This window comes from Macrobrachium nipponense, chromosome 39, assembly GCF_015104395.2.
Source record: "Macrobrachium nipponense isolate FS-2020 chromosome 39, ASM1510439v2, whole genome shotgun sequence".
In the NCBI taxonomy this organism is placed as follows: domain Eukaryota; kingdom Metazoa; phylum Arthropoda; class Malacostraca; order Decapoda; family Palaemonidae; genus Macrobrachium; species Macrobrachium nipponense.
The window spans coordinates 53,921,044-53,935,538 of record NC_061099.1 but is presented as its reverse complement, the minus strand read 5'-3'; the positions used below and the strand labels follow the sequence as shown (position 1 = coordinate 53,935,538).

The 14,495-nt window shown below is 35.0% G+C and overlaps 1 non-coding gene across 1 annotated transcript; it reads left to right on the top strand.

The window, feature by feature from the left end:
- The first annotated feature begins 14,423 nt into the window (after positions 1-14,423).
- On the top strand, positions 14,424-14,495 carry Trnac-gca (transfer RNA cysteine (anticodon GCA)). Its single transcript has one exon. It is a non-coding gene; the product is annotated as a tRNA-Cys (tRNA).

Sequence of the window (14,495 nt, the reverse complement as noted above, 5' to 3'; positions counted from 1 at the left end):
AGGGGAAGACATTTATGTAACCGGCACCAAGGCCAGATATATCTTAATTCCATCCTAGCCAGGTCAAAGGTAAGAAAATTTGCGCCGAATAAGTGTAAAATATCCTTTGCCAGAGAAAAAAAAGCATGCACAGTTTTTGCAGATTCATTGATTGATAGTGTCTATTAACTCTGGCGTCATAACATCTGGGTAATTGACACCGAAATAAATTTTTAATAAATTTAATTTAAAAATATCAATAAATATATTATAAAAATGTTCTTCATATATTTAAGTTCTTACATAGACAATCTATGTATAATTTAAATTTGGTTGAGGAGGCCAGCCTCCCTCATATAGATATATAACTGCTCTATATTACAATCCTTTCCAAGAATTGTAGCTAGGATAAAATTACCTATTCTGTCACGACCCCAAGACAGGAACCTATGTCTCAAATTCAAGAATCTGGGACATTCAATCAACAAATGTTTCACAGTCAAGGGCAGAGTGCAGTTCTCACAAAACGGAGGATTTTCACGAGACATTGATTGATTGTGAGTTATCTGGCGTCACAACTACCAGGGTCACCGACGCTGAATACTAAATGTGATCTTTTAACTTTTATAATATATTATACAATATTCAAAATAACTTTATCTTTATGAGACATATAAATTTGATTTAAAAATAAAATAAATTTCTGACAAAAATAAAAATAATATTCCGATAAAAAGAATTGTGATTGATCACATAACAGTAAAACTATTAAAAAGCAAAAAAAAATGTATATACTAAGACAGCACAGCTGTCAGATATATTTGAGAAGCCCAGCTTCTTTGATAAAAGAGATAATGTTATTAATACATGCGCTTTCTCCCAACAGTTTTGCCATGCTATAATTACCACCTGCTTCACTACTATAACCTAAAAAAACGATTCCTAAGTTCCACCAGACTGGGACACTCAACCAGCAAATGCCTAACAGTCAGCGGAACTAAGCAATCGTCACAGAAGGGCTCATTCTCCCCATCCATCAGATAGCCATGAGTTAAACGCGTATGGCCAATACGTAATCTACACAATACAATCTCCCACTTCCTTGGTATTAGGTCATATTTCCAAGGGTGTGTCTGACTAGTAATTTCTTTCATTTTATTGGGGCCTACTCTGTCGCACTGAAGTACCTATAAATGATGGATGGATTTCCATATATCATAGATTGGTTGGTTGGTTTTATAAAGTTTAGGTGTAACACCAAGCACTGGGGCAGCAAAGGCCATTCAGCGCTTACTGTATAACTAGGAAATTATAAGACGTTATATCATATAAAGCAGGTTTATTTCTTTGAAATATTTTACTATATTTTGAAGTGGGGCATTTTCTCCCAATAGTTCTTCAAGTGGTATGTTATATATGTTGTTGGATCTTCGGTTTCTTTCGAATTTATTGCATTTAGTTAGTAGATGACGGACTGTGACCAGAGTACGACAATGGTCACAGTAAGGGGCCTGTCTTTCCTCGCCTTGCAACATCAAGTATTTGTGTGTTAAGTATGTATGTCCTATTCTTAATCTTGTTAATATGATATCTTCCCTTCTTTGACATTGTTGTCTATTCCAAGGTTTTACAGATGGTTTAATATGCTTTAATTTGTGATTCAATTCTAGCCATTCTTTTTCCCATTTTGATTGACAGTATTCATTTATTGTTGTTTTAATGTCATTGTAAGGTATTTGTATTTTTTTGATAGACTCTTTTACTGCCTTTTTGGCTTCTTTATCCACCTCTTCATTACCCTTTATGCCCACATGGGAAGGGACCCAACATAGTTTTATATTTATAGATTTCCGTTTTACTATTATATCTATCCACTCCCTTATTTCTTCAATTACGGGATGAGAAACTGTGTATTGTCTTAGCGCTTCTAAAGCACTGTAAGAATCCGTGTATATTACAAAGGTATCGTTTGCCTTTCCCACCATAAAGGCATGTTTTAGAGCCTCTAATATAGCATTTATCTCTGCAGTGAATATCGAGCATATTTTTGGAATTTTTTCCCTTATTTTTATATTTTTTGTTACTACAGCATAGCCTACACCCTCCTTCGACTTGGAACCATATCTGTATAAATACTAATATCCAGTTTATGTTTTTCCTGGTGTGACATAAATTCACTCTTTAATTGTGCATCTGTTACATTCTTATTAAATGATTTTCTCACAGATTTTCTATTTTAGCATGTATCCACGGAGGTATTATAGGAGTGGTTATTTTTGATATGCTACTTGTTCCTAATTTTAGATGTTCTATATCAGGTTTTAATCTATTCTCCAATGGTTTAGAGGCTCTTGGTTTATTGTCATAATTATTTGTTATGTTCTTCATATATTTGGTGTTTGGATTATCATTAAGGTTATTTATTTTAGCTATATATTTCAATCCCATTTCTTCTCTTCGTACTTTCAGGGGATCTATTCCTGCTTCTACATACAGACTTTCCACGGGGGAAGTTCTGTAGGCTCCAGTGCATAGTCTAATACCCATGTTATGTATGACATCCAGTTTTGTTAATAGGGTTTTAGAAGCACTACCATATACTTGACATGCATAATCCAGTTTACTTATATACTTTTATCAGAGGTGTTCTATCAGCACCCCAGTCATTATGCGCAATTACTTTTATTATATTTAAGGATTTTCTCACTTTTATCGCCAGTTGTTCTATATGTTCTTTGTAAATTTAAGTTTTTTATCAAGTATTACACCGAGGAATTTAATCTCATCATAATATTCAATTCTATCATTATTTATGAATAAAGTAGGAATTAATTCCTGTTTTCTTGATCTAGTAAATCTGACTGCTTTTGTTTTTTTGCGGTGAAAATTTAAAAACCCTTGTTATCGGCACATTTTTTTATCCTATTTATGGCTGCTTGCAATCTGTTGGTTATGTCCAGCGCTTTTTCACCGCTACTATATAAGACGAAGTCATCTACAAAAAGGGATCCTTGGACTCCTGGTGGGATCATTTCCATTATCTCATTTATTGCTATTGCAAACAACGCCACGCTTAGTACACTACCTTGGGGGATTCCTTCCTCCTGGATAAATGATTCAGAGATTTCTGCCCCCACTTTGACTTTTATATATCTTTCAGATAGGAATTCCCTAATATATTCATATAAATTGCCTCCTATTCCCCATTCTATCAATTTTTAAAAATCCCTCCCCTCCAGGTGGTATCATATGCCTTCTCTAAATCAAAAAATACTCCTATTTTTTGTTTTTTACCACCATTGCATTTTGTATCTCTCTTGTAATCATTAAGAGGGGATCTATGGTACTTTTATTTTTCCTGAATCCAAACTCTGTTTGACAATAGCTGTTTATTCTAATAACCCATATTAATCTGTTATTCACCATTTTTTCAAATATCTTACTTAGACAACTAGTAAGGGCTATTGGCCTATAGCTGCTTGGTGACTCTGGGTCTTTTCCTGGTTTTAAGCCTGGTATGATTAAAGATTCTTTCCAGGTTTTAGGCATGCTGTGAGAGTGCCATAATTCATTTAAAATTTCTAATAAAAAGGTTTTGCTTTCTTCTGGTAGGTTTTTTATCATTTCATATCTAATGTTGTCTGCCCCTGGAGCTGTTGGACTTGCAAGTTTCAGGACATTTTCTAGTTCTTCCATGGTGAAAGGAAGATTATAAATTTCCTGATTATTAGATTTTAATGGTATTGGGACATAATTTTTTATTTTTTATTGGAATTTTTTTGTATAGTTCGAGATACTAGATGTTTTGGCGAAGCATTTACCCAATTCATTTGCTACTAGTTTGGGGTTTGAAATATAGTTGTTTTCTACTTTTAATGTAGGTAATGGTTCTGGCCGATATCTACCCTGCAGTTTATTTATTTTTCTTCCAGATTTCTTTGTCATGAGTTTTAGAATTTATATTATTAATATATTTTTTCCATGAATTTCTTTTGGCTATCTTAAATATTCTTTTCTGCTTTGCTTTAGCTCTCAAATATGCAATTCTATTGGCTTCACATTTATGTCTCAGATATCTTCTAAAGCATGTTCTTGTTATCTTCCTTGCTGCTTTACATTCCTCATTCCACCAGGGTACCAGTGGTCTAGTCGGATTGCCTGAGGTAACTGGAATAGTTTCATTTGCTTTATCATCTATTGTTTTTACTAGATGTTCATAAGCATCTATGTGGTTTGTAAAGTCAGATAGTTTTTTGTTAATCACCGTTTTCTCTTTATATAAATTCCAATTTGCTTCCTCCATTTTCCTCTTCGGTATATATGTTATATTAGTATTATTTTTTTGCTCAATTTGTATTGGCCAGTGGTCACTCCCAAATAAATTATTATTTACTTTCCAACTGAAATCTGTGGCAATTTCTGGGGAACATAAAGTGATGTCTATGCAGCAATGGGCTATTTATGATAACATCAAATCTTGTTGGAGAACCATCATTTTAAAATAATCAAATTCTTGTTATCTATAAAAATCTAGGAGAATATTATTCCTCTCCTGTCAGATGATGTACTTCCCCACATGGAATGTTTGGCGTTGAAGTCACCTACTAATAAGTACGGTTTTGGTAATTGTTCTATTAGATTTTCTAAATCTTCCACTTGTAATTGTCTATTATTTCCAAGATGATCTATTAAGCGACTTTCTAAAGACGGTTCCATATATATTGAGCATATTGTTATTTTTTTTTCCTGGATTACTTGAACTGCACATGCCTGTATTACCGAGTTAATCCTAACAGGTTGCCATTTGATTGAAGAATGCGTTATGATTGCAGTTCCTCCTTGGCTGTTGTCATTTAAAATTTGTGTTGATTTCCACACATTATACCATTGAGAACATTGTTACCAATTTTAGTTTCCTGTAAGCAAATGATATTTGCATTACATTCTCTAATTAATGATTTTAGGTTTACATTATTCGATGCGTATCCTCTAATATTCCACTGTAAAATAGACATTTTAAGAAGGTTTGGGGTTTTGTTTTAGTAACTTTATTTGTTTTCCTGAACTTTGAATTTTATTGAAGTTGTATAATTTTGCTGTACTTTATTCTTCTTTTGGTGGGTGATGTATTTCTACTATTGTTTTCTTTATTGGCTGAAGAGTCTCAGATGTTCTTTTTATTAGAGGTGCATTTAAATGGCTTTTGCTCTTGGGTTTCTATTTCAATACTTTCTTCAATTTATCTGATGTTTTTAACTTTCTCTTTTATTTGGGTTTCTCTTTTTTCATTTTTTGTTTGCAAGCAATTTTCGTTGACTTTGTCTTCTCGGTATTCATTTTTTTTTCCATATAGATTTTGGGTCTTACTGATTGTTTAATTTGTTTCTTGGATTTGGGTGGGGTTGTTTCAAGTAGTCTTTTTTTGTCTTTTGACTTAGCTCTTGTACTTTGCTTGTCCTTTACATTCATCATGTCTTCTTGCATTTCTGGTGTTGGTAATATATTATATACATTTGTGTTGCTTATATGTTCTGTAGCTTCCGAGTTTGAATTTTGGGTTGGTTGGTTGGTTTTATAAAGTTTAGGTGTAACACCAAGCACTGGGGCAGGCAGCAGGCCATTCAGTGCTTACTGTATAACTATGAAATTATAAGACGTGTATATCATATAAAGCAGGTTTATTTCTTTGAGATAATTTACTATATTTTGAAGTGGGGCATTTTCTCCCAATAGTTCTTCAAGTGGGATATTATATATGTTATTGGATCTTCGTTTTCTTTCGAATTTTTTGCATTCAGTTAGCAGATGACGGACTGTGACCAGAGTACGACAATGGTCACAGTAAGGGGCCTGTCTTTCCTCGCCTTGCAACATCAAGTATTTGTGTGTCAAGTATGTATGTCCTCTATTCTTAATCTTGTTAATATGATATCTTCCCTTCTTTGACATTGTTGTCTATTCCAAGGTTTTACAGATGATTTAATATGCTTTAATTTATGATTCAATTCTAGCCATTCTTTTTCCCATTTTGATTGACAGTATTCATTTATTGTTGTTTTAATGTCATTGTAAGGTATTTGTTTTTTTGATAGACTCCTTTTTTACTGCCTTTTTGGCTTCTTTATCCACCTCTTCATTACCCTTTATGCCCACATGGGAGGGACCCAACAGAGTTATATTTATAGATTTCCGTTTTACTACTTATATCTATCCACTCTCTTATTTCTTCAATTACGGGATGAGAAACTGTGTATTGTCTTAGCGCTTCTAAAGCACTGTAAGAATCCGTGTATATTACAAAGGTATCGTTTGCCTTTCCCACATAAAGGTATATTTTATAGCCTCTAATATAGCATTAATCTCTGCAGTGAATATCGAGCATATTTTTTGAATTTTTTCCCTTATTTTTTATATTTTTTGTTACTACAGAACATAGCCTACACCCTCCTTCGACTTGGAACCATCTGTATAAATACTTATATCCCGTTTATGTTTTTCCTGGGTGTGACAGAAATTTCACTCTTCAATTGTGCATCTGTTACCTTCTTATCAAATGATTTCTCACAGATTTCTATTTTAGCATGTCTCCACGGAGGTATTTTAGAAGTTGTTATTTTTTATATGCTACTTGTTCCTAATTTTAGATGTTCTATATCAGGTTTTAATTCTATTCTCCAATGGTTTAGAGGCTCTTGGTTTTGTCGTCTAATTATTTGTTATGTTCTTCATATATTTGGTGTTTGGATTATCATTAAGGTTATTTATTTTAGCTATGTATTTTGAATCCCATTTCTTCTCTTCGTACTTTCAGGGGATCTATTCCTGCTTCTACATACAGACTTTCCACGGGGGAAGTTCTGTAGGCTCCAGTGCATAGTCTAATACCCATGTTATGTATGACATCCAGTTTTGTAATAAGGTTTTAGAAGCAATACCTATACTTGACATGCATAATCAAGTTTACTTAGACAAAGAGCCTTATATACTTTTTATCAGAGAGGTTCTATCAGCACCCCACTCATTATGCGCAATTACTTTATTATATTAAGGATTTTCTTACTTTTATCGCCAGTTCTTCTATATGTTCTTTATATGTAAGTTTTTTATCAAGTATTACACGAGGAATTTTATCTGATCATCATATTCAATTATATCATTATTTATAAATAAAGTAGGAATTAATTCCTGTTTTCTTGATCTTTGTAAATCTGACAGCTTTTGTTTTTTGCGGAGAAATTTAAACCCTGCCCTTGTTATCGGCCCATTTTTTTACCCTATTTATGGCTGCTTGCAATCTGTTGGTTATGTCCAGCGCTTTTTCACCACTACTATATATGACGAAGTCATCTACAAAAAGGGATCCTTGGACTCCTGGCGGGATCATTTCAATTATCTCATTTATTGCTATTGCAAACAACGCCACGCTTAGTACACTACCTTGGGGGATTCCTTCCTCCTGGATAAATGAATCAGAGATTTCTGCCCCACTTTCACTTTTATATATCTTTCAGATAGGAATTCCTTAATATATTCATATAAATTGCCTCCTATTCCCCATTCTATCAATTTTTTTAAAATCCCTCCCCTCCAGGTGGTATCATATGCCTTCTCTAAATCAAAAAATACTCCTATTGTTTGTTTTTTTACCAACCATTGCATTTTGTATCTCTCTTGTAATCATTAAGAGGGGATCTATGGTACTTTTATTTTTCCTGAATCCAAACTGTCTGTTTGACAATAGCTGTTTATTTTCTAATACCCATATTAGTCTGTTATTCACCATTTTTTTCAAATATCTTACTTAGACAACTAGTAAGGGCTATTGGCCTATTGCTGCTTGGTGACTCTGGGTCTTTTCCTGGTTTTAAGCCTGGTATGATTAAAGATTCTTTCCAGGTTTTAGGTATGCTGTGAGAGTGCCATAATTCATTTAAAATTTCTAATAAAAAGGTTTTGCTTTCTTCTGGTAGGTTGGGTTTTTATCATTTCATATCTAATGTTGTCTTCCCCTGGAGCTGTTGGACTTGCAAGTTTCAGGACATTTTCCAGTTCTTCCATGGTGAAAGGAAGATTATAGATTTCCTGATTATTAGATTTTATTGGTATTGGGACATAATTTTTGATTTTTAATTGGAATTTCTTTGTATAATCGAGATACTAGATGTTTTGGCGAAACATTTTCCCAATTCATTTGCGACTACTTTGGATTTGAAATATATTTGTTTTCTACTTTTAATGTAGTAATGGTTCTGGCCGATATCTACCCTGCAGTTTATTTATTTTCTTCCAGATTTCTTTGTCTTGAGTTTTAGAATTTATATTATATATTTTTTTCCATGATTTTCTTTGGCTATCTTGAATATTCTTTTCTGCTTTGCTTTAGCTCTCAAAATAGCAATTCTATTGGCATCACATTTATGTCTCAGATATCTTCTAAAGCATGTTCTCGTAATCTTCCTTGCTGCTTTACATTCTTCATTCCACCAGGGTACCAGTGGTCTAGTCGGATTGCCTGAGGTAACTGGAATAGTTTTCATTTGCTTTATCATCTATTGTTTTTACTAGATGTTCATAAGCATCTATGTGGTTTGTAAAGTCAGATAGTTTTTTGTTAATCACCGTTTTCTCTTTATATAAATTCCAATTTGCTTCTTCCATTTTCCTCTTCGGTATATATGTTATATTAGAATTATTTTTTAGCTCAATTTGTATTGGCCAGTGGTCACTCCCAAATAAATTATTATTTACTTTCCAACTGAAATCTGTGGCAATTTCTGGGGAAGATAAAGTGATGTCTATTGCAGATGTGCTATTATGATAAACATCAAATCTTGTTGGAGAACCATCATTTAAAATAATCAAATTTTTATTATCTATAAATCTAGGACAGTGTTTCCTCTCCTGTCATATGAGTACTTCCCCACATGGGATGTTTGGCGTTGAAGTCACCTACTAATAAGTAAGGTTTTGGTAATTGTTCTATTAGATTTTCTAAGTCTTCAACTTGTAATGGTCTATTATTTTCCAAGATGATCTATTAAGCGACTTTCTAACGACGGTTCCATATATATTGAGCATATTGTTATTTTTTTTTTCTAGGAATACTTGAACTGACATGCCTGTATTACAGAGTTAATCCTAACAGGTTGGCATTTGATTGAAGAATGCGTTATGATTGCAGTTCCTCCTTGGCTGTTGTCATTTAGGATTTATGTTGATTTCCACACATTATAATTTATGCCAGCATTGAGAAACATTGTTACCATATTTTAGTTTCCTGTAAGCAAATAATATTTGCATTACATTCTCTAATTAGTGATTTTAAGTTTTCATTATTGATACGTATCCTCTGATATTCCACTGTAAAATAGACATTTTAAGAAGGGTAGGGTTTTGTTTTAGTATCTTTATTTGTTTTCCTGAACTTTGAATTTTATTGAAGTTGTATAATTTTGCTGTACTTTGTTCTTCTTTTGGTGGGTGATGTATTTCTGCTATTGTTTTCTTTATTGGCTGAAAAGTCTCAGATGTTCTTTTTATTAGAGGTGCATTTAAATGGCTTTTGCTCTTGGGTTCTATTTCAATATTTTCTTCAATTTTATCTGATGTTTTAACTTTCTCTTTTATTTGGGTTTCTCTTTTTTCATTTTTTGTTTGCAAGCAATTTTCGTTGACTTTGTCTTCTCGGTATTCATTTTTATCCATATAGATTTTGGGTCTTACTGATTGTTTATTTGTTTTTTGGATTTGGGTGACGTTGTTTCAAGTAGTCTTTTTTTGTCTTTTGAATTAGCTCTTGTGTTTGCTTGTCCTCCTTGGTTTTGGGTGGAGTTCTCTCTAAAGGCCTCTTTTTATCTTTAGCTTCCAGCTCATTATGATTATCTTGTAATATTTCAGCTATATATGTATTATTCTCTTGTTTGTTTCTAATTCCTCCAATATCTCAAATGAATTTGAACATACAGTTGCACAAGTATCTTGATTTCTTGCTATATAGTTTCTTGTAAAGTTATTTTTTCTTCTGATTTATCTATTAGGGGTTTGTTATTTGCTTCCATTTTTGTTTCATTCTTTGAGCCTCATTGCAGCAGAGAACATTTGCTTCCTAGCGGGATCATGCATTCCTCTAACTCTCAACTCTAGTTTGGCTTCTCTTATTGGCATTCCTGATCTCTCCTGAAGTAATTTCAGTTCTGTATTGTATATATAGTACATACACCTTAGACCTAGCATGGTGATTTTGGCCACAGTTTACACATTTTGGTTCACCACACTTCCACTGCGTGGTATGTTTTCAGATCCACAATATGCACAAATCGATATATTTCTGCAATTTTTCCATGTATGCCCATATTTACTGCAGTTTTGGCACTGTAGTGGTTTTGGAACATAAGGTCTCAGTTCTCTATTTTGGCCCATGATTTTAATTTTGAAAGGCAATTCTTGGCCTTCAAATTTTATTTTTGCTATTTTCAATGTCTTTTCATTACTTTGTTTACTGTTATACTGTAAACTTCACAATCTTGTATATTGTTGTACCTTTTTTTAAGGGAATCCAGCAAAATATTTTTCTCTATTGGCTCTTCACTTTTAGGAAGTACTACAGTACCCTGTACACAGTTCATATTGTCGTGCTTTCTTATCGTTACTTTTTATATTGTCTATGTTCTTTATGGTTAAATAATTTTCAGATTGATTTTTTGTAGTGGTTTCTAGTTAACCACTCCTGTTCTTTTATTTGTCTAAATGACATTTCTGAGGTTGGGTGCCTACTTAACAAATAATTTTACCAATCTTAATGCTGATATTTTCTGTCAGTTTCCAAAGGTCAAGAACCTTGACCAACTTCCACTCCCAAAGAGGGAGTCGAAGTGAGTCAAGGTTGGGTCAATTCTAAATTTGCTTTTTTCTTTGTGGCTTGTATGGTATTAAAGTTTTAATACCAGCCTGTTCTTCATCACTGGGTTTTCCTTAGAACAGTCCATTGCCATGCCAGAAGTCGTAGGGGTTTTTGTTTTGGTTTCCATATATATAAAGTTTAAATATTTCGTCCAGGATGAGATCCCTCTCACCAAGGAGGCCCAACTGAGGGAGGAGCAATACTGTTACGCTATGGTAAAACTGCCCTGGGACACTCACCTGGATATACGCCATACCCACAGTGCCTTAAGGGTCGTCAGTCCCAAGAGATCGGACCCAGCACTGTGGGCATGGCTTGACATAAAAATTTCCCCTCGCTCGACCACGTCAGGTACTCTAGTTTTACGGGTGGAGTGGCATGCCGTCCAACTCCACCCTCCATCAAGTTAAAAGAGCGTTCAATTCAATACTCCAAAACCACGCCAAGGTCGTCAACGAAAGAAGAAGGAGGGAAGAGGGAAAATTTAGAGGAGGAGGAGTAAAGGAGTGAAAGGTCCCAATGTTCAGTTGGATCCACAGCAGAGAGAGTAGGCATACAAGAGGCATACTCCCCTCTGCAGTGGATCCCTAAGCCCCCCACCTCGTCAAGGAGTTGGGATCAGGGGGTTTGAATTTTGGGCCTTTATATTATGAGTATTTTCAGTTTGATTTACACTGTGCAATTTTGTAGGAATTTGGTTTTGAGCTTCTTTATTTACTACCTCTTTATATGTGTTTTTCCTTGCTGGATCTTGTAAACCTCTTACTTTAAGTTCTATCTTAGCTTCTCTTATTGACATTCCACTTCTTTCTTGCAAGATTTTTAATTCAGTATTATATAAGTAATATGCGCATTCCTTTGATCTTGAGTGGTGATTCTGACCACAATTTATGCTAATTGGGTTTTCACAGTCCCATTTTGTTGTGTGGTTGTATGATCCACAACATACACATCTTGGAACTTCTCTACAAATTTTATTTGAATGGCCATATTTACTACATGATTTGCATTGTAGTGGTTTGGGGATATATGGTCTTATCTCTCTCGTCTGCCCTAATACTTTAATAGTTAAAGGGAGTTCATTTCCTTCAAATTTCAATTTAGCTATCTGTTTATTTATTTTTGAATTTTTCCTACTTGGGATATCATAGATGTCACATTCTTCAATATTTTTGTATCTTTTCTTAAGCGAGTCCATCAACATATTCTTATCTATTAATTCGTCGTCATTATTTGGCATGATTATTGTACCACAAATACTATTAAGTTTATTATGCTTGGTGACTTTTATTTTTGTGTTATCTATGTTCGTAATTTGTAAGTAATTTTCTGATTGGGCTTTAGTAGTGGTTTCCACTATCCATGTATTTGTTTGTGTTTGACGAAATTTCATATTTTCTGTTGGGTATCTGGTCAGTAAATAATTTTCTAATTTTAAATTTGAAATTTTCTTTTCACTTTCTATTGTCAAAAATCTTGTCCAAGTGTCCTTTCCAAAAAGTGATTCAAATAAAGCTAGAGAAGGGCTAGGCTGGAATTTTCTTTTGATAAATCTTCTAGGCTTAATAAAAGGCTCCATGGTTGGTATATTTTGGGTTGAAGTGTCCAAAAGGGTGTCCTTGTTCGTTTCCAGGGTCAGATGGGAATTTAGTGTCATGGGTCACATTTTCCGGGGGACTGAGTTCCAGAGTCATATTCCATTTTTCGTTTTTTTTTTAAATTGCAGAGAAACCAACTGCAAGCCATGGTAAAAACTGGGTCTCCTCTCAAAGACTTCCCCCTCACCAAAGACACACAGCAGAGACCAACTCCCGTATGTCCACTCCCTACCCTACCCGAAGGGATGGCTCTAACATAACATGATTGGCTCAAGTGTTAAGCAAAACCCCGCTTGATAGGACGAGGGCATAGCTAGTATGCAATCATCCCACTCATGTTATTTTAGAGGGCAATCCGGATAAATTGCCGAGAGTCCTACCGTGGAGACTATACCTCCCCGGATTCCGTAGGCAAGTCCCCACGTGTAGTCCCGCCCCAATAAATATTGATGTGGAATCACATCAATATCCTCAGGGTCCAAACATAATAGAGCGGCGGACCAAACCGCTATAGTCCCTGCCATTTGGATCAAGGTAAAGCCTAAGTTCAGAGACCCAGCTCCTACCTAACCTACACGAGGGTTTTAGTGAAGAGAAGGAGGACAGCTAGGGGGAGCAACTGAGCGAAAGAAAGTAAGAGATTGGAAGATGATCAAGTAAGAGAAAAATTGAGACATTTAGATTCAAACTAGGAGATAATTCTCCCAGTTCGAAAGCCCTCTTGCCCGCTACGCATTTTCAACCATTGGTTGGAAATGCGTAACTCTGTCAAGGCAGTCTCAACTTAAGAGGGACTCACAAAGCGAGTCCTACTAAATTGTCCATGTTAGATGTACTGTATCAAGGACAATGACATATAGATGTCCCTATCATTAGCCTGAGTGTGTTCCAAACTCTGCAAAGCATGGGTCTGCAGCAACTGTGGCTCACATTTGGCCAAGGACAGAGCCTTTGATGGATTGGCATTCACAACCTATATGAGGTTGGTCAAGAGAAGGACAAAAACATGCCGTTCTTCCATACATTTACAATCTGTGATGATTTTGCTTTCTTAGCCTTTAGAAATAAAGCAAAGAAAGCTGCATGCAGACTCAGGATATTTTACCAGAGGCCACTCCAGTTTTTTCCAAACTCAGCAAGTACCATCGAGGAGGCCAATGTGAAGATTCTGAAGAAGCTTCTGGTCATCATGTATGACAGGTCAAGCACTGTTGATAATGAGGATGAGGCCAAAACTGACTTGCTCTGCTTCAACACACCAAACGTTCAGGCAATTCTGCGTCAGCCAGAAGCACAGGGTCCAGTTAACTGGGGTTGGGAAAAGATTGGCAAAGACTGAAAATTCTTCTGGATAGTCAACTCCCCAATTGCAAAGAGTTGCGAACAGCTTACAAAATGTGGCTTTAAGTGTTGCCATGGCAGGTGCAAATGCTACAGGCTTAGGCTTAAATGCACAGCTTTGTGAGTTGCAAATGTGAGGTGTAACTATAATGTTGCAATTGATGCTTCAGATACATTTGAATGAGAATATCCTCACACTAAAGAGTGACATACACCTCTAAAATTATGTGTTCATTTCAAGCTTCAACAAATGACACCGAGACAAATAACACATTGAGACAGTGCCAAACATATCATATAAGATACTTTGTTATACTCCATTTTTACTCTTGTAGTTGCCCGAGTTATCAAGCCAAAATGTTTCATGGCAGCTTATTTTGTATGCTATCTTTATCACAATGGTAAATAAAATACTAGGAGCTCTGGTGATATCTTCAATTAACTCTTCTACCCAGGTACAAATTATCTGAATAATAAATTGATGTATTTATTTCAAATGTTTTACTCAATGTCAGAAATCGAAACAACAAGAGGCCATATCTAAATTGTGTGTGGACGCCCAGACTTTTCAAAAGAGGGGGTTAAAATGAACACTTGTGCCACACGGGGGTGTAGCTCAGGGGTAGAGCATTCGACTGCAGATCGAGAGGTCCCTGGTTCAATCCCGGGCGCCCCCT